General features: G+C 45.3%; 1 protein-coding gene across 2 annotated transcripts in view; it reads left to right on the top strand.

The window, feature by feature from the left end:
* Window positions 1-7,546: 7,546 nt before the first annotated feature.
* CDKL2 (cyclin dependent kinase like 2) overlaps window positions 7,547-24,613 on the top strand; it is a 132,603-nt gene continuing 115,536 nt past the window's right edge. Inside the window, exon 1 of one of the 2 annotated variants that reach the window (XM_077276683.1) lies at window positions 7,547-8,231. The gene's annotated coding sequence lies outside the window, so the exon portion shown is untranslated. The remainder of the gene's footprint in view (window positions 8,232-24,613) is intronic. The other variant, XM_077276691.1, reaches the window with a different exon arrangement.

Raw genomic sequence — 24,613 nt, 5'->3', positions numbered from 1 at the left:
TCATGTTTTTCGAATTCATGGCTTTCCTCAGCACATAGTTTCGGACAGAGGAGTTCAATTCACCTCGCGCTTCTGGCGTGCATTATGCAAACTAATGGACGTGACTTTGGACTTCTCCTCTGCCTACCACCCTCAAACTAATGGTCAGGCAGAACGCACAAATCAAATCCTGGTCACCTACCTTCGTCATTTCTCAAACGTCCATCAAAACGTCTGGTCTAGTCTACTTCCTTGGGCCGAGTTTGCATACAACAACCACACTAATGAATCATCTTCCAAGTCTACTTTCTTTGTCGTCTACGGGCAACATCCTGGTGTACCTCTGCCAGTACCCTCTGCCTCGGGTGTGCCTCTGTCCGAGGAGTTTTCTAGGGTCTGGCAGGAGACCAAAACCGCACTCGAACGAGCTGGAGACAGAATTAAAAAACATGCCGACAAGACGCATCTGGATTCTCCGTCTTTTCAACCTGGTGATAAAGTATGGTTATCTTCCAAGTTTATTCGGCTTAAGATCCCTTCGTATAAGTTAGGTCCACGGTATATCGGTCCATTTGAGGTATTAGTGTGTATTAATGATGTTGTTTAAAAGTTAAGGTTACCCGCCTCGCTTCGCATTCCAAATTAATTTCACGTTTCTCTACTCAAGCCAGTCATATTCAACCAATTTCACCCTACCACTGGTCAGTTGCCTCTACCCATTTCCGCACAAGATGTCTTTGAAGTTAAGGACATACTGGCTATTTAGAAATCTCGAGGTAGGACCCTCTTTTTAATTGATTGGAAGGGCTTTGGTCCTGAGGAGAGATCTTGGGAGCCTCGAGAGAACATCCAGGCTCCTCGAATTCTAGCTAAGTTTCTTTCTAAGCTTAGGAGGGAGGGGCATAAGGAGGGGGGTACTGTCATGTCTCCCTCATCCCCTTCTGGCTCTTCTTATACTTACCTGTCCCGCGCAACGCTGCTGCAGCTTCTGCTGGGTCTTCTTCCGGCTCCCGGCATGCGCGTTCGTCTCTGCGCGCTCCCGGCCCGTCCGCGCGCCGCCTGGTCTCCTCTCTTCTTCCTTCCTCAATGGATCCTGGTTCTCGGCGCCGGCGCGTGCGCACTTCACCTGACATCTGCGCTGTCGGTGCACGCGCACTCCCCCTGGCTGGTCCTTGCTCTCTCCACTCCTCCCCTCCCTGATCCTGGAGGGATCCTGACCCGGAAGTGCTGCGCAACTCTGTTATATCAGGTAGCCTCTCCTCCTACTCTTTGCCTGATTGTCATTTGTCCTCATTTGACCCAGGTCCCGCTATACCTTGCTCTGTCCTGTGCATCCGCCATACCTTGCTCTGTCCTGTGCGTCCGCCATACCTTGCTCTGCCCTGTTCGTCAGCTATTCCTTGCTCTGTCCTGTGCGTCCGCCATACCTTGCTCTGTCCTGTGCGTCCGCCATACCTTGCTCTGTCCTGTGCGTCCGCCATACCTTGCTCTGTCCTGTGCGTCCGCCATACCTTGCTCTGTCCTGTGTGTCCGCCATACCTTGCTCTGTCTTGTGCATCTATCATACCCTGCCTGTTCTGTGTTACCACCATACCCTGTTTGCCCTGTGTCTCCGTTTTAGCCAGTTCGGCGTCTTCTCCGCGTCTATTTTCTGTCCCCGAGTATCAGCTTCCGCGGCAATAGTCTCCCTCGGGTCTGCCCCTAACACTCCCTGTATTGGGGGGTGGTCCACATGGTTAGCTCACCCTAGGGAAGTTCTTTGTCGCGGTACTGAGGGTTCACTTTAGGAGGTTTGGAAGACCTGACCCCTGACACCATCCACTATACTGACTGTGGACCATGTGCTTTACACCTGTGTAAATCAACTATCCACTTTGTCTTTTATGTGATTTATTTTATCAAGTTTTTGCATCATAATATGTTTTGAATACAATTTGATATATTTTATATGGGATAATTTGTGCTCTTTTCTCTTTTGTGCGTTTTAATTAATTATGGGAGTACCCCGTGCTAATATAGCCCCCTTCACCACTTGGTATAGGGTTTTACTTATTATCATTATTATGTGTTCTGTTTTAAGGATTCTGTTTATATGAGTTTACATATAGTTTATACAGTGTTCAGTAAAAGAGCATAAAAAAGACAAATTGTGTTATACATAGGTTTATTTATTGGTCATATACAGTGCAATTGTTACTGTCACGGCTCTGTTGTTGGGTGTCCCTTCCCTGTCCCTAACGCTAGGGGCGCATTAGCTTGCCCTGTTCCCCGGATAACTTCTGATGGTGAAGATGCCAGGGCCAGGTACCTTGGCTTATCTCCTGAATCTGCAATCAGCCTATACCCTCCCCCCACTCAAGAAAGAGGGGGATAGTAATGTACTGTAATACACCAACCAGACAAACAATATAATACAAACAGGAATAAAGGAAAATACAAATATACTCACACAAACAACAGAGGTAAACACTGGGGAGTGTAGCATGGGGTAAAACCAAGGTAGGAGAAGGAGGGGGATTAGCACACAACCAAAACCTAGCAACAGTCTCAGATAAATCCACCAGACTCCTTCACAAGCAACAACCACAAACCACCATCTAACCATGCAGCATAAGGTATCTGACAATGAGTGCTAGCCAGGGTCCAGATTATATAGGAGATGGGAGTGGCTAACAGTGCCCGGCTGAGAGCTTTAATGCAGGAAAGCTTCCAAGAGTTCTCAACTGAGCAGATTAATCCTTGCACTGCTAAAAGAAACCTGCACCATTTAATATGAAGGTAAAGTGCTTCTAAACAGTGCAGCAGTAGGAGAAATAAGACCCTGCAGTCTTCTGGCTCCTCTCTGTCGTGGTAAACCACAGTTAATTTTTGTAACGTGTTATTATTATGGCGATACAGGATATATTCAGACGCTAAACGTACATACATGTTGTATTTCATATACTATTCACTGTACAACCACCAGGTGGCACTGCCTCACCTCCTTATAGTGTAATACTGGAACTAGTATTTGTGTAGAAGTATACAGTACAGAAGAGGACAAAAACAGTGTCATATAGAAGTCAGTATGTATCCTGTACTATTTGGGCACCAAAAGCTGTCATCTGCCAATTGTAGCCCCATGATTGTTCTGTTCCTAGCTGTGAAATATTAATGCTTGGCCTGTGAGAGATGTCAAGTCTCTTCCATTTAGTTGGGGCCCTCTGACTGGTGGTGCAATGTGACAATATGGACTTCAAATAAGAAAAGTTTGTACGTCTATAATCTAGCCGCAAGGTTGAATTACACATGTCAAAAATGATGAGCAGTGACGTCATTAAGGTTAGCGCAGCTCACAGCTGGCCGGCTCACACAGAGGTTACACTAAGAACTGCCGGCTGTGACCTGCGGTAACATTAAAGGGGTATTCCCATCTCCAAGATCATATCCCAATATGTAGTAGATGAAATAATAATATTAGCAAATACCTCCAATTAGAAATGTAGTACAGTTTTTCTGATTCGCTTTGTCTCTTTCCTTATGTGCAGGCATTGCAGGACCTTAGGTATCCATAATTAAGTCTATTGAAATAGTGATAGCTAATTAGCTAGTTGTTAGTGGATGTAACCATGGATACCTAAGGTCTTGCAATGCCTGCATGTGAGTAAAACGACTAAGAGAATCAGAAGAACTATACTACATTTCTAATTGGAGGTATTTGCTATTATTACTACACCTACTACATATTGGGATATTAGCTTGGAGATGGGAATACCCCTTTATTAATGTCATCGCTCATCGCTGCCTCTGGTTCTCATGCTTCTCTTAGTGTGTTCCGGCAGCCGTGGTGAGCGGTCACATTACTAATGTTACTGCTCATAACAGACTCCGGATGTAGCAGCGTTGGGGATCGTCGTGGATTACGACAGAGCTCTGGGGGGGTGTTTTTGGGAAATAAATAGGTGAAATAGGGTGTCTGAGTTTTTATTTTAAAATAAAGGACTTTTCTGTGTGTGTTTTTAATGATTTTTACTTACAGGGTTAGTAATTGGGGTGTCTGACTGACATCTCTCTATTACTAACCCCAGGGCTTAATGGCAGTTGTGATTTTTGACAAATCACAGCTGTCATCAAACTCATATATTACCTCGATTGTCATCACACCAGGGCAATGTGGCTGAGCTGGCTAAAGCATCAGAATTGGCGCATCTAGTTCTTGGGCAGCTGCAGGCTTCTATTTTTGGGCTGGGGACAGGCCATGAACATGGACCGACACAGCCTGATAATAGAAGCCTGCAGCTGTCTGCTTTATCTGAGCTGGTTTTAAAATATAGGGGGGGTCTTACACAGTTCATTAAATTTAATTATTTAGCTAATGTGCGACAGGGGAAAAAAGGAAAACTTCCTGCTATTCCCAGGTGCCGGGTGCTGACTGCATCTGTCATCAGCGTCGCCTGGCCTTGCTCATTGCAGGGAGACCAGAAGATGACAGTTGTCAGCACCCGACGCCTGGGAACAACACTAACTGTACTGCTTTTTCCAGCTGCTGGAGAATTTCATTCTGGTACGTGTCACACAGGTGACACACGGATGTCATCTGTGTGTCATCAGTGTGCCCGTGTGTGGGACATATTGACGCATGTGCTGCCGCAAAAAACGTACATGTCCACTTGTGGGTCATATGGACACACGGTCTGTGTGAAAACATGGACATGTGCGCAGCCCCAAAGATTTAAATGGGTCTACGTGTGTAAGCGGCTCCGGTACATGCCACCACACGTACTGGAGAAACTGACGTGTAAAGGGGGTCTAACATTGCAAGGCTGTAGTGCTAAATCACTGAGCCCCCGTTGGTTAATTCATCCTTGCCAATAATATAATGACAATATGCACTATATTTAAGAATTCCTGTCACGCTCACACTCTGACTGGTGGGCGTGAGCTCGAGGGGTTTGTGGCCCCACTGTGCCACAAACCAGACTACCCTGGAAGGGGCGTGACTATGACAGCTGCCTTGGTTTTCACTGGAGCCTCTGATGGTGAGGTCAGGCTTGTGCGGCAGGCAGCTGCCAGGTGCTATTCCAGGGTGGTGTCTGGCTGTCACTGCTGATCCCACTTGGAGAACAGGAACACTAGGACAGGTGCGGGCACCAGGCATGACTAGCAGATAAGCACGGATGAAACTCAGATGAGTAGGCTGGCACGGCAGAGACACAGGGCTGGCAGGAACAGCAGAGACACAGGGCAGGTTGGTGTGGTGTATGAAGGAACAGGTTGGGACCTGTTCACACAGGAGTTGCAGGTAAGGAAACAAGCAGGAAGGAATGAAGTATGAAGGAACAGGTTGGGACCTGTTTACACAGGAGATGCAGGTAGGGAAACAAGCTGGAAGGAAAGGACTATGAAGGAACAGGTTGGGACCTGTTCACACAGGAGATGCAGGTACGGAAACAAGCCGGAATGAAAGGAGTATGAAGGAACAGGTTGGGACCTGTTCACACAGGAAGAGAACCGCAAGGCTGCAGATAGGAGCAGTAGAGCAGCAAGAGATAGCGCAGCAACAGAAGCTAAGCAGAGCGGAACCGCAAGGAATGCGGAGAGGAGCTGCAGCAAGAGATTCCTGCAGCAACAGGAATGGAGCAGAGTAGAACGGAGCAGAACCGCAGGAGTGCAGAGCAGAGGTAAAGCTGCATGAGAGCGGAGCACAAGCAAAGTCACAAGAGCTGCAAGAGTGCGGAGCATAAGCAAACAGAGAGGACACAAGGAAAGACACAGCAGGGAAAGAAGTAACAGACAAGGAGCCAGAGGTAGGACAAAGTTCAGACAAGGTAATGTAACAAGACAAGGTACAAGAACAAAGACACAGGGACCAGGATATTCTGCCTCCTGGAGGGCGGACAACAAGATCAAGGCAAGGCTAGAACAGAAACACTGAGACCAGGATATACAGCTTCCTGGAGCGCAGACAGACAAGATCAAGGCAAAGATAGGAGTAGAACCTCCAGAGAAGGAGACACATAACTTTGTAGAGTGATGCCAATCATGAACTACACAAACTACAGCCACGATGAGACTATGTGCCACCAGTGGAAATGTAGCTAATATGGCCACTCTGGACTTTTCCCAAGGATCAATGGCATATAGCATAGGAAACCATAAAACTTGACTGACATGGCCCTCGATGATGCTTTTTGAGTCATACATTGATGGCATGCCCAGTGTCCCATCGATCCGGAACCCGCCCTGGGATCACTCCATCTGCAGGGAAAGGATGGTCTGGTAAGCAATGAATGGGAGTGCTTGTCACTCAGACAAGCCTCCTATTACATCTCACAATGGGCGGTATTCGGCTACTTGGGTACAGCTGATAGATAGTGACATCAGACCCCAGGCCTTTATAGAGGGGCCATTAAGCCGAGGCAGAACACATGCCCTGGAAAATACTAGGAACATTTTAGGTGCTGACATGTTTGACATGCCCGTAGCTGAGCTACTAGTGCCACTGCGCTGCTCAAGGAACCTTTAACTATTTTTATTATATATTCACCCCGCTACTACAATTTCCCCTGATGTGGCCTATAATGCAAGGCTGAAATGCGTAGAGAATGGTTGGGGTTCACTACAGCATGGCCATACTTGGGTACTGCCCTTCTTAGGGCGGGAGTCCTGCATTTGGGCACGGCTGGGGATAATAGGGACTGAGCTATATTACGGTACTAATCCCCGTCTCTTATGCCGCCTTCTGAGGATGATCTCCAGAGAAATGATGAGATGAGATATCCCCAATTTTTTAACTACTGCACTGTTTCGTCGTGAGCACTTTTTGAACATCTATGTCATATATTTGGTATATTGGTGCTTGAAGTTTTACTCCTTAGGCCGGGATCACACATACGCGAGATACGGCCGAGTCTCGCAGGTGAAAACCCAGCTCTGGTGCCGGCACTCCAGAGCGGAGCGTGCAGACGCACAGCAATACATGGAGCTGCACGCTCAAAAGTTATGTTTTATGGTTTCCTACGCTATATACCTTTGTGCCACCAGTACAGATACTGCAATTTATTTGACGGCTCTGATATTCAAAGACTGGCTTGTATCTATAGAATAAGGGCTTGTTCACGTGCTACATTTATACAGCAAAAAAATAGCGTTTTACAGTACCAGCAAAGTGAATGCGTGCTGTGAAATCTCATGTACAGGGTGCTTTTTTTCCTTGCAGATTTGAACCATCCAAGTATTTTTTCAAAGCTGCAGCATTGCAATTCTTTCAGCATTTTTGCAGCGCTTTTTAACCTGTTCAAACAAATGTGAAAAGCATCATTTTTCCTGCCACCACTCAGTTTTTTGTTGCAGATGCTGCAAATGCTTAACGTGTGCACGCAATCTTAGGCTGCCGTCACACTAGCAGTATTTGGTCAGTATTTTACCTCAGTATTTGTAAGCCAAAACCAGGAGTGGGTGATAAATACAGAAGTGGTGCATATGTTTCTATTATACTTTTCCTCTAATTGTTCCACTCCTGGTTTTGGCTTACACATACTGAGGTAAAATACTGACCAAATCCTGCTAGTGTGACGGCAGCCTTAATAGAAGAAAAGAAAAGAATTTAGAAATCTTAGCTGAAGTGTAGCCCGCAGGTGGCAGGGTGCAACATCCCATTTTTTGTCTCCTGGGAGGGGATGTGCCTGTTTAGGTATTTTTTGCAGCGCAGAGTGGGCGCAGCTTCAGCCTGGCATCTCGTCTCACCCCTGCGTAGCACATGTCGGACGCTGCCAGACAAGCATGAGGTGATAGAGGTGTGCTGGTGAGTGCTGCCTGTATATACGTGTGCGCTATTACTGCGACGTTGTCTGCCCATGGCTATTCTTGAATGCACTAGTGTTTCCTGTGTATATTCCCTGCAGGGGGCAGTTGCCAGGGTGACCGGCATTCCCCCAGCTACCGGCTGCTTACTATGGCTTCTATTGTATGCTGACTAGAGGTGACAAGCGGAGAAGGCATCCAATACACTCGGAATTCTAACCACACATTACACACCCTGCACCGCTTCTCATTCAGCTCCAACAATTGCTTCGCTTGTCTATGATTGCCATTAGGAGCCATCCCACATTGGGCACATACATGTGGCACCGACTGGCATATTGCTCCTGACCCCGCACTGGATTACTTGTAGAGAATGCTGCAGTTCTGCAGTCATATCCTCTGCCAGCCATGGATTCTTCCTTTGTCTTGTCACTGAATGAAGAAGACTGATGCCTGTTAAGAAATACTAGGTAGGTGGCATGAATGCCTAGAACATAAAAGCCTTTTCACATGCCGCGTAAAGCCTTACCATCTTGTATCCGTCTGCTGCATATGTCATCCTTTCACTTCTACAATGTCATCTCTGGGTAGGGCGCGTGGTATGGATTGCTTTCACTACCTAATGTTTATTCTGCTTCTTTTGTCCTGAAGGAAAAGGAAGAATTATCTTATTGTAAAGGAAGTTTAGATTTCAGAGTTTACAAATGTCTGATTATTAGCGACGTCATCCTTACATTGAAGCTGCTGACAAACTAATCCCAAAATTGCACATTCATTTATCGTTACAGTCACGATACTGAAACCCGTAAAGAGTAAATTTATCATATTCATTACAACTGAAGCAAAATCTGTCGATCAAATAACCAATATTTTCTATTCAACAATTTAGTCTTGTGTACGGTAAATTCTAAAATAACAGGGTTGTAATAAGAATAGTTGGTTTATCGGCAGTGATGTTTTTGAACATTAGGGAAGATTTATTACAAATTCTGCCATCTATTGCACCAAACGGAAAAATGTGACACACAGCAGGTTTATTATATGTTTTAGACATCTTCTGTATCATGAAAAATAGCTAGAAAATGATATTGTGCCATTTTCTGCTGCTGGTTAAAAAGATGCCTTTGGCTATTTTGGGAGAGGTTTACATGAGGTAAATGCACCAGAATTCTGGTACCATTTGCATCACACACTTTTTGCACCTCGTTTGAGGAGGGGGTTGGCTTAGCACAAAGAGAGCATAAATTAGCGAATAAAACAGAGTTTGACATAAAAGGCAACTTTGGGGAAAATTCATTAAAATCATCCAATTTTTAGACAGCGTAAACTTAGACTAGAAAGTCTCAAAATGTTCCAGATTTATCACAGTGGTATTTACGGACTGATAAATATGCTGCATCCTTAGTCTGTCTGGTCTAATCTTACACCATCGATTAGTTTGCTCACTTTCATGCCTGTGTTTGTGCAAAAATGTGGGCGTATTAATTGGGGCTCAGTTTTATATCTGGACATAAGCCTTTCTTTCAAAACCTCGTTCCTTTGCTGAGCAAGTCGTAGACAGTGTCTAAAACATAAAAATGTGGTGCAAACATGTCAGACAATTTTGAGCTAATGGCACCACAGTTTTCCACATTTAGGCTGTGTGCACACGTTCTAGATTTTTCATGTTTTTTCGCTATAAAAACGCGATAAAACCACAAAAAAAAACGCTCACATTAAGCATCCTATTAAAAGAATGCAATCTGCATTTTGTATGCACATGCTGCGTTTTTTTCCTGAGTGGAAACGCATTCCGGAAAAAAACGCAGCATGTTCATTAATTTGCAGAATCGCGGGGATTCCGCACACCTAGGAATGCACTGATCCGCTTACTTCCTGCATGGGGCTGTGCACACCATGCGGGAAGTAAGGGTACCGTCTCACTATACGATTTACCAACGATCACGACCTGCGATACGACCTGGCCGTGATCGTTGGTAAGTCGTTGTGTGGTCGCTGGAGAGCTGTCACACAGACCGCTCTCCAGCGACCAACGATGCCGAGGTTCGCTGGTAACCAGGGTAAACATCGGGTTACTAAGCGCAGGGCCACGCTTAGTAACCCGATGTTTACCGTGGTTACCAGCGTAAAAGTAAGAAAAAAAAAAAACCGTACATACTTACCATCTGATGTCCGTCAGGTCCCTTGCCGTCTGCTTCCTGCTCTGACTGAGATCCGGCCGTACAGTGAGAGCAGAGCACAGCGGTGACGTCACCGCTGTGATCTGCTCTCACTTTCCGGCCGGCAGACAGTCAGAGCGGGAAGCAGACGGCAAGGGACCTGACGGACATCAGATGGTAAGTATGTACGGGTTTTTTTTTTTTAACTTTTACGCTGGTAACCACGGTAAACATCGGGTTACTAAGCGCGGCCCTGCGCTTAGTAACCCGATGTTTACCCTGGTTACAAGCGAACGCATCGCTGGATCGCTGTCACACACAAAGATCCAGCGATGACAGCGGGAGATCCAGCGACGAAAGAAAGTTTCAAACGATCTGCTACGACGTACAATTCTCAGCAGGGTCCCTGATCGCTGCTGCGTGTCAGACACTGCGAGATCGTAACTATATCGCTAGAACGTCACGAATCGTGCCGTCGTAGCGATAAAAATGCCACTGTGTGACGGTACCCTAAGCGGATCATGTGCGGTTGGTACCCAGGGTGGAGGAGAGGAGACTCTCCTCCAGTGACTGGGCACCATATATAATTGTTAAAAAAAATAATTAAAATAAAAAATAGTGATATACTCACCTTCTGATGGCCCCCAGAGTCCTCCCGCCTCTCAGCGCTGCACACGGCAGCTTCCGTTCCCATGGATGCTGTGTGTGAAGGACCTGGGATGACGTCGCGGTCGTCACGTGACGTAGGAAGGTGAGAATAACCATTTTTTTTATTTTTTCATTATTTTTAACATTAGATCTTTTTACTATTGATGTTGCATAGGCAGCATCAATAGTCAAATGTTGGTGACGCTTGTCAAACACTATGTTTGACAAGTGTGACCAACCTGTCAATCAGTTTTCCAAGTGATGCTACAGATCGCTTGGAAAACGCTAGCATTCTGCAAGCTAATTACGCTTGTAAAACGCTAGTGTTTAGTGGGAATACGCATGCCAATTCCGCATGCGATATACAGGAGTTGCGGAAATGCCACGGAAATTTCCGCGGCTATTCTGCAATGTGTGCACTTAGCCTTAATGTAGCAAATTTCACCCACTGTGCACTAAAATGACACCAAAATTTAGGTGCAGATTTAGGCTAGGGTCAGACGACCGTAGATTCTGTTATCTGAGATCAGAGCTTGATCAGTGTCAGATTAGTGTGATCCAATTCTCTTGGATGAGAGAATCGTGGTACACTGTGAGAAGATGGAGAAAAATGTCCACAGAAATCAGACTGCACTCATATGTCATCCAAATGCAGTCCGATTCAACAGACTTATTGACCTGTATGGGCGAGTATGATTCGACTATTTGATCAGGATCATATGCTGCGATTATAAATCAGGAAAAATCAGTCGGCAGCATCCCTGACAGCCACATGGGTGGGCGCTGAAGGAGCATGTGACGTCACAGCTGCTGGCTACGGTGTGCTGTGGAGGCCAGAAACCTAGCGCATCCTTTTTGTCAAGTTATTTGACTGGTACGTTTCTACAGTAGAAAGGACACCATAGCCAGCAACTGTGATGTCACACTCTCATTCAGCATCTGCCCGTGTGGTTACCAGGGACGCTACCAGCTGATTCAGCAAATACCACTGGAGTCTTCAGCTTCATGACCTGACACAACATTTCAAGATAGGACTGGACAGTAGTGAGGTGTACACACTGCAATGTGCGCCATGAGATTGGCACCCTCGCACCCCATTGCAAATCCCGCAACAAAGGCAGAGATTAGTTTGATAGTCAATCCCTGGATGTGTTACAGCTAACAGCCGCGAGACATGCAGCTGTGGGGGCTCAAACCTATTTTTTCAGCACGCCTAAGACACTCGGTTAACACACAAGCATGCTCAGATAACACCTTATCGAAGCACATTCGCTCATCACTAAACCTGAAGCCTCCACACAGTAATAGTGCCCCCATACAATAATTATCTCCCCTTTTGTGCCCCACTAAAATAGTAATGCTTTCATTGTGTCTCTCCATACAATAATAATGCTGTCATTGTGCCCCCATACAATCAGAGGTGTATCTAGGTTTCCTGTCACCCCGGGCAAGAATTCAATTTGGCCCCCTCACACCCCGAAGCACATATGAAATTTGAACACTTAGGGTATGTTCCCACAATCCGTAAACGCTGCGGGTCGGACAATGCGTACATCCACAGCGTCCAACCCTCAGTGGACAGATGTTACAGCATAGTGGATGGGATTTCAAGAAATCCCATGTCCACTATGCGTGTGAAGCGCTCGCTAGGACAGTGGGGTACTCGGTACCGGGCCGGTTCTGTTCTTAAAGGGGTGGTCACGGTGGCAGTGACTCGGTCCGTGGCCCTGGGCATTCAGTAAAAAGGGGATTAACAGAAATGAGATAAAGTCTATGTAGTACTTTCATGACACCACCTGTGGTATTCGGCCAGGGTTGGCGACACTGCTTAAAGGGGTCCTCTGGGGCTGATGGTTTGGTAGTTTAGATGGTATAGCTCCCCACAGGTAGAGCTTGGTCCCCAGGGCTCCCGGTGTAGCTGGTAAAAGGGAAGGTTGACTGTGGAGTGTAGGAAAGAACTAGAGGACACAAGGTTGCAGTCTCTTTACCTTTTACTGATGCAGTTCAGGTACAGGTTGGTCTTTGGAATCCGGGCAGCCTGAAAGCGATTCGGAGTCCCCCTAGCCAGGTGGGGTTGGAAACCTTCCTTACTGCGCTGTGTTCTCAGTCCCTTGCTGCCTGAGGCTCTGTACAAGGTCCTCTCTCTTTCTGTCCTTTTCGGTGGACACTACCAGCATGGCAGGCAACTCAATTCTTTTTACAGGTGTCCCTTCTCGTTGTGACTCCAGGCTCTATCTGCTGCTGTGCCTTTGGGTGTAAAGGTGGCCAGGAGACTTGAAATCTCCTGCCTGCCGGTTTCTGCTGTGGGGCATACAGTTACCCCCACAACATCGGAATTCCGGGCTCCGGTTTCTGTGCTTGATCCTGGAGTGAGCCCAATTGCAGCTCCACTCCAGTTTCTCTTTCTCCTCCTTTGCTCCTTCTCCCCTCACTGTCTCCTACAATCTGCCTGATTCTCCTCATGTCTCCTAATGTCTGCTCAGCTCCAGCTCTCCTCACAGACTCCCTAAGGGTATGAGCACACGTTGAGGATTCCATTGTGGATTTTTCCACGCAGATTCTGCAGAATCCGCAGGTAAAATGACCTGCGTTTTACCTGCAGATTCCCTGCAGGTTTTCTGCAGATTTTGTGCAGATTTCGCCTGCGTGCATTTTTACACCTGCAGATTCCTAGAAAGGAATAGGTATAAAATGCTGCGGAATCCGAACAAAGAATTGACATGCTGCGGAAAATAAACTGCTGCGTTTCTGCACGGAATTTTCCGCAGCATGGGCAGAGCGGATTTGGTTTTCCATAGGTTTACAGGGTACTGTACACCACATGGAAAACTGCTGCGGATCCGCAGGGCCAAATCCACAACATGTGCACATACCCTAACTCCTCCTCCAGCCATAATATATAGGGAAGCTACCCTCAAACCAAGTCTAGAGCTCCCCCTTCTGGCCTGGAGTCAGAACAGTGTTGTGTGTACGTGTTACTTTTTAAAGGGATCCTTGTCGCTTCCAGGCATGGCATCACCCTCTCCGTGTGGAAGGCAATACTACTGTAACAACCGAATTCCTGGGGTATTACATGTGCACCGGCACCCGCGGCTTCCCTGCAGAGGAGGACATGCGGTGCGTCTTTCCAGACAGCAGCATATCTATTTATCTTGCGGATACGCTCAGTCTCTGCAAGATAAATGTCACACGTCCAATGTATTGAACACAAGCGGAATCACCTGTGTTCAATAGCCGGCAGCGCTTTGGATGCAGCGGGCATGTGCGCTGACTGTGGGGATGTAGCCTAAGTCACGTGCCGACAAGCTGCTCTCCCTAATTCTTTCAATGTTCAGTGAAAAACTGAGAGAAGGAAGAAAAGATCATTATCATGTGACTGTCAGTATGAAAATCACATATGAGTGAAGTGTCCATGTGATGACTGATGAAACCTGTAAGCAGAGCTGAATCCTGACAGTGAAGATACTATATGCTGTCAGGATTGGCTACAGGGCTTCATTTTAAAATTAAAGAGCTCACCCGGGTTTCAGATGAAAGTCTACAGTCACTATATGTGACTGCAGGTTTCTGAATTTTCACAGCGCAAGCACTGCACACTTTTAGGATTCTCCCTTGCCAGAGGCAAGAGTGGACGGTCATGTCAGCACAAGTATGTGATTTGTATACTTCTGGCCACATACTGACTAGACGTGTCCAGCTTCTCTCAATTCATTTTCATTGAGTGAGGCCACACATGTCTATTCAGCACATGACCGCATGCATGCATATCGACGGCAGGAGAGAATCCTGACAGCGTTCAGTGTGCACTGTGAGAATTCAGAAGTCTGCAGTCACATAGAATGACTGCAGACTCATCACAAACCTGGGCAACCCCTTTAATTCTCCTTACATAAATAACAATATGAGAATTAGTCACTATCACAAAAAACATTTACATCCAGGTACCTGATAGACAACATCATCTCTGGAGTCGTTGTTGTCTCTACAGACTTCCATCTTCAGAGGTCTTCTGCAGCACATCCCAACATGATTCCCTTTAAGATAGCAGTGTTATTATAATGCTCCTGAATAATAATATCTGCCCTGCGCTGAGCCCCTAAATAAATAATTGCCTCGCTATGTTCCCTGCACAAAATATGACCCCACGCTGTCCCTCTTGCTCTCCACACTGCTCTCTCTCCTTTCCATACCGAGCCCTCTCTTCACACTGTCCTCTCACACTGTGTCCCCTCTATAGGGCCCATTCTCTATACTGTGCCCCTCCATTACATTCCTCCTCCTTGGCATACTGTTCCCTCCTGGCTGTGCTTTTACTCTGTTCCCCACACTACTCAGTCTCTATTCTGTGCCCACTCACACTTTCCTCCCCTCTCCTCATGTATGCCCCCTTTCTAACCATACTGTCTCCTCACATATTTACCCCCTCGCTTTCCATATTTCCTCCTCACACATCCCCCTGACTCCCCGTACTGTGTCCGCACACATTCCATCACTCTCGCTCCCCATACTGTGTCAGCACACATTTTTTCCCCTCACTACTCACTGTGTCGACACCCATTTCCCCATCCACCCCCTCCAGCTAGAATAAATTCATCCCCCTCCACACACACACTGAATAAATATCCCACACACACACACTGAATAAATTACACACACTCTCTGAATAAATCCACACACACTGAATAAATCTCCCCCACACACACTCTGAACAAATCCCCGACCCCCACAGACACACACACAATAAATTCCTCACACACACACACTGAATAAATCCTTGACCACCACACACACACAATAAATCACAAACACAAACACACACACACTAAATCCCCCCACTCCGAATCTTCGGTGTCTTCAGCTCCTCAGCCAGAGGAGCACTTACCACTTACCCTCTTCTCTCTTCTGCATGCCAGCGAGTGACATCAGCAGCGTGATCACATGAACTTATCACGCTGCTGGCGTCGCACTGACCCGGCAGTCAGAGCCTCAATTGTACTCGTGTGCATAAGACGTGAGTACAATTAATCTCTAGGAGTCGGCACGCTGCAACTTCTCTGTGCCAGCTGTCAGCTTAACAGCCGGCTCAGAGAACTGCCGACTCCCAGTCTGGGGGGTGGCAGAATGCAGATGCCGGGGGAGAGACACTTTGGAGCGCCGCACTAGAAGGCCCAACTGCGCCCCCCTGCCAGCTGGCCCACTCTAGATACGCCTCTGCATACAATAATAATAATGCTCATATTGGGACCTATACAATAATAATGCCTTTTTTAGTTAGTCCATATGATGAGTATGCCCCCTCTGTGGCTCCATACACTAATGATGTGTCACTTTGTGACCTCCCATGCCCTGATTTTCAATTGAAAAATGAAATTGTGACAATTTCCCTGCATTCAACTCCCGCAACAAGCAACAAGGTACTCAGGCTTCTCCCTGAAGTCTACAACTGGGCATAGGCAGCACAGTCAAGTGATCATTGCACCATCTGATGTCTTTTGTGCACTTTTGATCTCTGGTATCCAACAGACCTAAAGTAGTCCGTGACTTACCAGAATTAGTGATAGAGCCAAAGAGTCTATTCCATTATCTAGTTCCACCAGTGTAAAACTGTACCCACTTATTGCAAACACCAATACAGTAAAAAGCAATGCATGGCTTCATTTCCATGCACTCCCACTCCCTCTTTAGCACCAGTTGAGCCTTCTACGACTGAGATGGTTACACCACTGGTAACTGGGATGTTGAGTCGCCCGGCCAGGGCCGTGAGGTACTCGGTACCGGGTCCGGTGGTTCACAGGGGAAAGTCACGGTGGCGACCCGGTCCGTGACCCTGGGGGTTGCTCATGTAAACAGGGGGGAAAGGTCTTTAAAGGGATAAAGTCTATTGTTCGTGACGCCACCTGTGGTATTCGGTCATGGTGACCGATGCTGCTTTAAGGGGTCCCCTGGGGTGATGTTATGGCAGCTAGATGGTTTACCTTCCCAAAGGTGAAGTATATCCAAAGAGCTTCCCAGTGTGTAGATGGTAGAATGGTGAGAGATGCAGTAAGGAACGAGGACACAGGTTTGCAGTCTCTTTACCTCATTTACTGAAGACTTCAGCAGCCACAGTCCAGGGCACTGGATCACAGGGCAGGTAGGGTCCAGCCAGTTTGGAGGCAAGTCCAGAGTCCCCTTATCCAGGTGGAAAATAGAAGCCTTCCTTTGCGCTGTAGTTGTGTAGTCCCTTACTGCTAGAAGCTTCACATAAGGTCCTCACAGATGTTATCTCTCTCTCTCTCTCTCTGTCCCCTGGGTAGGATAGGACATAACCCATATGACTGGTGACTTGAGCCTGTTTATAGGATCTCTTAAATGACCCAGCTCTGAAGAGTGTCACAGTGCCTCCTGGGTGTTGGGTCGGACAGGAAACTTGAAGTTCAGCTGTCCTGCCGGTCTTTGATGTAAGGCGTGGAGGTCCTTACAACCTCGATGTTCCAGCTACCTGATTTCTGCGCCTCAGAAGGAGGCAGCCTGCTCGGAGCTGGTCTCCCTCTGGTATCCTCTCCTGTGCTTCCTCTCCTGCACGCTCATTGCAATCAATTCTGCTTTCTAAATGTCTCTTTCCAGGAGCTGTAGCACTGTGGTCTACGCAGCTCCGTAAACCCTCTGTCCTCCTCAGGCTGCTGTCTGGAACTCACTAACTTTCCCTACAGACTACCAGCTATATATACAGAACAGACCAAAAGTTTGGACACACCTTCTCATTTAAAGATTTTTCTGTATTTTCATGACTATGAAAATTGTACATTTACACTGAAGGCAACAAAACTATGAAATAACACATGTGGAATTATATACTTAACAAAAAAGTGTGAAACAACTGAAATTATGTCTTATATTCTAGGTTCTTCAAAGTAGCCACCTTTTGCTTTGATGACTTCTTTGCACACTCTTGGCATTCTCTTGATGAGCTTCAAGAGGTAGTCACCGGGAATGGTTCTCACTTCACAGGTGTGCCCTGTCAGTTTAATAAGTGGGATTTCTTGCCTTATAAATGGGGTTGGGACCATCAGTTGTGTTGTGCAGAAGTCTGGTGGATACACAGCTGATAGTCCTACTGAATAGACTATTAGAATTTTCATTATGGCAAGAAAATAGCAGCTAAGTAAAGAAAAACGAGTGCCATCACTACTTTAAGAAATGAAGGTCAGTCTGTCCGAAAAATTGGGAAAACTTTGAAAGTGTCCCCAAGCGCAGTGGCAAAAACCATCAAGCGCTACAAAGAAACTGGCTCACAGGAGGACCGCCCCAGGAAAGAAAGACCAAGAGTAACCTCTGCTTCTGAGGATAAGTTTATCCGAGTCACAAGCCTCAGAAATCGCAGGTTAACATCAGCTCAGATTAGAGACCAGGTCAATGCCACACAGAGTTCTAGCAGCAGACACAACTCTACAACAACTGTTAAGAGGAGACTTTGTGCAGCAGGCCTTCATGGTAAAATAGCTGCTAGGAAACCACTGCTAAGGACAGGCAACAAGCAGAAGAGACTTGTTTTGTGGTAAAGAACCCAAGGAATGGACATTAGACCAGCAGAGATCTGTGCTTTGGTCTGATGAGTCAAAATTTTAGATCCTTGGTTCCAACCACCGTGTCTTTGTGCGACGCAAAAAAGTTGAATGGATGGACTCTACATGCCTGGTTCCCACCGTGAAGCATGGAGGAGGAGGTGTGATAGTGTGGGGGTGCTTTGCTGGTGACACTGTTGGGGATTTATTCAAAATTGAAGGCATACTGAACCAGCATGGCTACTACAGCATCTTGCAGCACCATGCTATTCCATCCAGTTTGCGTTTAGTTGGACCATCATTTATTTTTCAACAGGACAATGACCCCAAACACACCTCCTGGCTGTGTAAGGGCTATTTGACCAAGAAGGAGAGTGATGGGGTGCTATTCCAGATGACCTGGCCTCCACAGTCACCAGACCTGAACCCAATCGAGATGGTTTGGGGTGAGCTGGACCGCAGAGTGAAGGCAAAAGGGCCAACAAGTGCTAAGCATCTCTGGGAACTCCTTCAAGATTGTTGGAAGACCATTCCCGGTGACTACCTCTTGAAGCTCATCAAGAGAATGCAAAGAGTGTGCAAAGCAGTCATCAAAGCAAAAGGTGGCTACTTTGAAGAACCTAGAATATATGACATATTTTCAGTTGTTTCACACTTTTTTGTTAAGTATATAATTCTACATGTGTTAATTCATAGTTTTGATGCCTTCAGTGTGAAAGTACAATTTTCATAGTCATGAAAATACAGAAAAATCTTTAAATGAGAAGGTGTGTCCAAACTTTTGGTCTGTACTGTATATGGGGATTCACCTAGTAAATAGGATCAAAAGCTCCCCCTGGTGGCCTGGAGTGTGAATGTGTTGCATGTTTGTGGTACCTGGTTACAGTTATCCTTTCTTGCCTCCAAACGTAGCATCACTCTCCCCATGAGGAAAGCGACATTACTGTGACAACCAGGACCCTGGGGCGCCACAATGTAACTGGAAGATGCTGAGCCCCATGTTATACGAACCAGTTCCCAAGCACAATCCTTATCCAATTCTATATAACAGTGTTTCTTTAACTGTGAGCCCAGTTTCACCATTGTTTGTGAGGCAGTTTTCATTGATGTGATTGTATGCTGTACAGTCCTTTCTATAGCTGCCTGCCACAGTCTCTAGTTTGGCATCATAGTGGTTTCCTTTCATACTTCTGTAAATGTAATTTTGGATTCAGTATATAAATAAAAGAATATTTATATACCATATGTATTTTATTTTTACTATTAGCATGGACTTCCACCTCAGATAGTGAGGCCCATACATCAACATCATTGTCTGAATAGTGAGGACAGGGCATTATCTTGATCTGGAGGTGTGTATTTCATATCAACAGAAGTTTAGTCTTTACATGGGAGGCTACTTATTGAATACCACAGTAGACACACCTGGACCTTTATCAGCATCCTTACTTTTGAGGCTACATTAATGAGTGCTGTCGGTGGAAAAGACTAACCTCACATGGGCAGCACATGGACCAATGTTATTCAAATGGACTGTTCAGATATCAGGGTTCTTTTACACAGAACAAATGTCCACATAAAATTGCAGTGTGCCCACTTATTCATTACCTGTTGTCAGGATTTTGCTAATTAAACTACAGGCATTGTCAGGTTGTCACTGCTAAAATGAAACCTGGGGTGAAGAAATCCATCTTGTGGTTCTTGTGTATCAGTGTTAGAAGTTTTTAGTTAATGAAATTCTTGTGCTCCAGAGTGGGACTGTAGGTAGAGTACCCAAAGCACAAACATGTACCTCATCATAGAAAAAGGGAAAGACAGACTGTGCTTCAGGGAGGGCCTGTGGGCAAGTCTTTTCTTGGTTTCTCTGGCTTAGAGCAGGAAGATTAGACTCTGTCTACAGTCCTACCCGAAGCATGAGCATCTCATTAACTGAAAACTTCTAACACTGATTACACAAGAACCACAAGATGGATACTTCCCACCAGGCATACTTTTAACTAGTTTAACAGTGGCAACCTGACAATGCCTGTAGTTTAACAAAATGAAGAACTTGGCACTCAGTTACAGATATGGTAAAATAAAGTTCCTTTTATTATTGCATTCAAGGTTGTGTTAAACATTTTCGGTCTTACATCAGACCTTCATCAGAACTGAATACCTGGAAGGAGGAACCCTGGAAAATCCGAGCTTGTGAATGCGCATTCACATAATTAATGCACATAATAAAAGAAATTTTATTTCACTACATCTCTGAGTGCCAATTTCTTCATTTTGTTAATACGGGCTGGATACCCTACTTGTGCACCATCGACACCAACCACAAGAATGTCACATATACATCCTTATACAGTACCTGTAGTTTAATTAGCAAAATCTTGATGACAGGTTTGCTTTAAGTTCTGTTTTTCTCTTGCAAAAAATACTTATTTCATGCAATAAAATGGAGATTAATTATGTAAAAATCATACAATGATTTTCTGGATTTTTTTTTAGATTCAGTCTCTCAAAGTTGAAGTGTACTTAATGATAAAAAATTACAGACCTCTACATTTTTTGTAGGTGGGAAAACTTTAAAAATCGAAAGTGTATCAAAAACTTATTTTCACCACTGTATATACATACGGTAACTTAAAACCATAATCGTTTATTATGTTTTTTGTGAGAGCAGGATTTACATTTATCTATCCTGACTGTATTGTGGATATTCTGCATATATTCTGTCCTGCTTTCCAAGATGGAGTTTGAGCCAGTATGTGTGTGTGAGACAACAGAGGTCCCTTAGTCTTTGTCTAACGGACTTAGAGAAAATATAGGAAAGTTGGAGAAATGAAACTAATTGAGAGACACACCTAAACTTTTCATTTGGGTGTAGACAGAATAAACTTTAGCCAATGAGATGTATGTATGCTAAATATGCCAGCACGTATTTAGAGATAAGCTGAGCAAATGATAGTTACAGTGTATGAATACTAATAACCTATGTAAAGACTGACCGAATTATGTAATAAAGAGAGATATGTTTTGATGCTCAATGTATCAACGTAGCTCTTTCGTGCAGGTATTTGAATTTTACAATTTAACTTGGTACAGGCACAATAACTCAGAAAGTCCCACATTATGTGGCGACAACAGTTTTCCAAAGTGTCCCTAAAAAATGTCTGTGTTCATAAGAAATGTTGATGGCTCCATGAGAGTATTGAGAAAAGGTCACATAGCACCTCCCTATAGCGACCCTTACCTTCGGGACTGAAAAGTGACTATACATTTCACATATACTGTATATAGTCACCCAACTTGGTGCCATCTATTTGCCTCCTGATGCCATATCTGCTCAGTTCCGCATTCTGTTCCCCCTGTGGAGATCACAGTGGCATGAGGAGTGCAGTGGTAATTTTAAACTATGCCTTCCCTCAGCTGTGGGTTAGGAAAGGCAGGGGAGGTGTGACAATCACTGCACTCTCTATGACAATGTGGTAGCTATCTTGGAAGTTAGAGTTAAAGGGTTTTTCCAAACTGCAAGCTGTCCAAATCAGGTCAGGACAGGTTGCAGTATGAATAAACAGCTCAATACGTGCATCTTAACTGACAGAAGAGCAGTATCTTAAACATACATCCCTGAGTCATATAAAAACAACATTCTTCTCCCTGATTGAGCAGATTTTCTTTTCTCCAGCTTCACCCTACTTATTTGTATAGCCACTGTGTTGCATTCTACTGACAGCTTTTTAGCTGGGCAAAAAGAGACTGTGCACTGAGAAATGAGTCTGGAGAAAAAAAAACCTTGTACTCCGTCAGCGAGGACATTTATTTCATTTTATGTCACAGCCCTGCTGCAGTGGCTGAGTTGTGTTTACGATTTACTGCTCTTCTGTTAGTTGAGGCACATGTCTCAACCTCTGTTTCTTCAGACTGCAATTTGACCTGACCCATGACTAGGATGGGCTGCTCTCTGAACTATGTGATATTTGTAATGGGGAGGGGGGACCTTTTTGTCACATTCCTTGTGGACCCCTCTAGACTAAAGTCTGCTGTCACTCTATGTCAAGGTCTCGCTTAATTCAAGTGTATTGAATTGTCTAGTTGGAATGTGGCCGGAAGTAAGCAGATCTCATACTTGAAAATCACATGACTGACAGCTCCCAGCACCGGCAGCTGAGAATCCTCGCAGTGCACAGTGCATACAATGCGAGGATTCACAAGTCTGCAGTCACATAGAGTAAACACAGACTTGAAGCTTAAGGCGGGACAATCCTTTTAACCCCTTCATGACCTATGACATATAGATAAATCATAGGTCATGTATCCCTCTTTGATACGGGCTCCAGCGCTGAGCCCTCATTTTTTGCAACATATGACAGTCGCGGGTGGAATACCGTTGCACTCGCAGCTGTTAACATGTTAAATGCTGTTGTCAATCTCTGACAGCGGCATTTAACATGATTGTGCCAGAAGCGCGTTACAAACCATGCCCATCATTGTCCCGTGATCATGTGACATGGGTTGGCATGACAACCGGTTGTCTGCAGAATACATAAGACCCACGTGCTTGTCATTGCTGATCAGCTACAGGAACTGGAGGCTTTTTGCCAAGAGTGGGCAGCTTTACCATCTGAGAAAATAAAGAACCTCATCCACAACTACCACTAAAGACTTCAAGCTGTCACTGATGTTAGAGGGGGCAATACACGGCATTAAAAAAATGTGGTATGTGAACTTTTGATCAGGTTTTGGGCTGTCATTATGATTTAAATAGAGAAAACACAGTAGTTTGACAATTAATGGCTTCACCCAACCACTAACCATGAGTGGAGAAAAAGTTTTGGTGTTATCATTCATATTCTTTGAAAAAAGACCAAGAAAGCAAACATTCTGCCGGGGTATGTAAACTTTTGAGCACAACTGTATGAATGCCGACCCATGACTGGCATTCATAGCAGATGATGAATGTCACACTCGAGCCCAGACTGGTTGGCGCAGGTGTGCGGCCCCACTGGACCACAGACCAGACTACCCTGGAAGGGGCGTAACTAAGTAGCTTCCTTGGTCTTCGCTGGAGCCTCTGATGGTGAGGTCAGACTTGTGCGGCAGGAAGCTACCAGGTACCACTCCAGGGTGGTGTCTGGCTGTGGCTGCTGATCCCACCAGGGCTTAACTCTAGCGCTGTCTCCTGTACAGTCCGTGTGGTCCTCAGTCGGCACACGGGCGGCACACGGCTGCCACACGTGTGCCACACTGATGTGCCACGTGAGCACACGGACACACGGACAACTCCGGTACCGATTTTTCTGGTACCGGAATTATCTGGACATGTGAGACTAGCCTAAGTGTGTGACTAAGGGATTGCTCTCACCACCATAATAATGGGACGACTGCTATCTGTTTCATTTATCGGTTAGCACTCGGACCAATGATATTTAATGAGGCAACGTTTTCTTTTCTGATACTGATTCGGCAAGACAAACAAATTGCATCCCATTCTAGTCTATAGGTGCATGTAAATCGTCGGATGGCACTCAGAAGACTTCAGAGCGCAGTTTCACACAAGGGAGAAAGTTGGAGAAATTTTGTTCTCTACCTTCTCCTCACAGTGTGCTCCAATGCGATCATCCAAGAGAATTGGATCATACTATGCTGACATTGAGATCGAACTCTGATCAAAGTTTGGATCGGAGTGTCATTAGCAAAAACAACCCGATTCTCTCGTATGACAGAATCTACGGTCGTGCAGCCTAATTCTATATTGCAGTTCACTGCTGACCGCTCTGTAGCAAACCCCCGACAACAACCAGCTGCAAGTTTTCATCAGCATGAATCCCATGGTTTAGTTCTTTGTTTTTTTTAGAAAACCTATATTACTGTATGAGTCAAATGCAATTGTTCAACCGTTCCTTCAAAGATCCATCTTGCCTCATATTTTAGCATTAGTTACTTGGCTCGGATCTGTTGAGATTTTCTTTATAACCACTTCCTGACTTGGCGGTTTTCCACTTTTGTTGTTTTGTTTTTTCCTCACCTTCTTCCAAAAGTCACAACTTTTTATTTTTCTGTCGACAAAGCCATGTGACGGCTTGTTTGTTTGTGAGATAAGTTGTACATTTGAATGATTCCAACCATTTCATCATGTGATGTACTAGAAAGTGATAAAAAATAAATCAAAGTGCAGCGAAATAGTGAAAAAAGCGCAATTCTATTTTTTATTTACAGTGTTAATTATACAGTAAAAATGACTTAAAATATGATTCACCAGGTCATTATGATTATGATGATACCAAACATACATAGGTTTTTTTTATGTAAACTGAACCTGTCAGCTGATATATGCTGCCCGATCAGTAGACCCCTGGCTGTCATGGCAACCCATCACCATCCTGTGATAATGTCTCGGGTCGCCAATGAGCAGTTAGAGCAGCACACCCCCAGGGACAGATTGTTAGCGGCATTTAACAGGTCAACAGTCATGGGCGGAGTTTAGTTCCAATCGGGGCTGTTAGAGGCAGAAGG

The sequence above is a fragment of the Ranitomeya variabilis genome, chromosome 1 (genome assembly GCF_051348905.1).
Source record: "Ranitomeya variabilis isolate aRanVar5 chromosome 1, aRanVar5.hap1, whole genome shotgun sequence".
In the NCBI taxonomy this organism is placed as follows: domain Eukaryota; kingdom Metazoa; phylum Chordata; class Amphibia; order Anura; family Dendrobatidae; genus Ranitomeya; species Ranitomeya variabilis.
The sequence above is the reverse complement of the archived record's forward strand: the minus strand, read 5'-3'. Positions and strand labels throughout refer to the sequence as shown.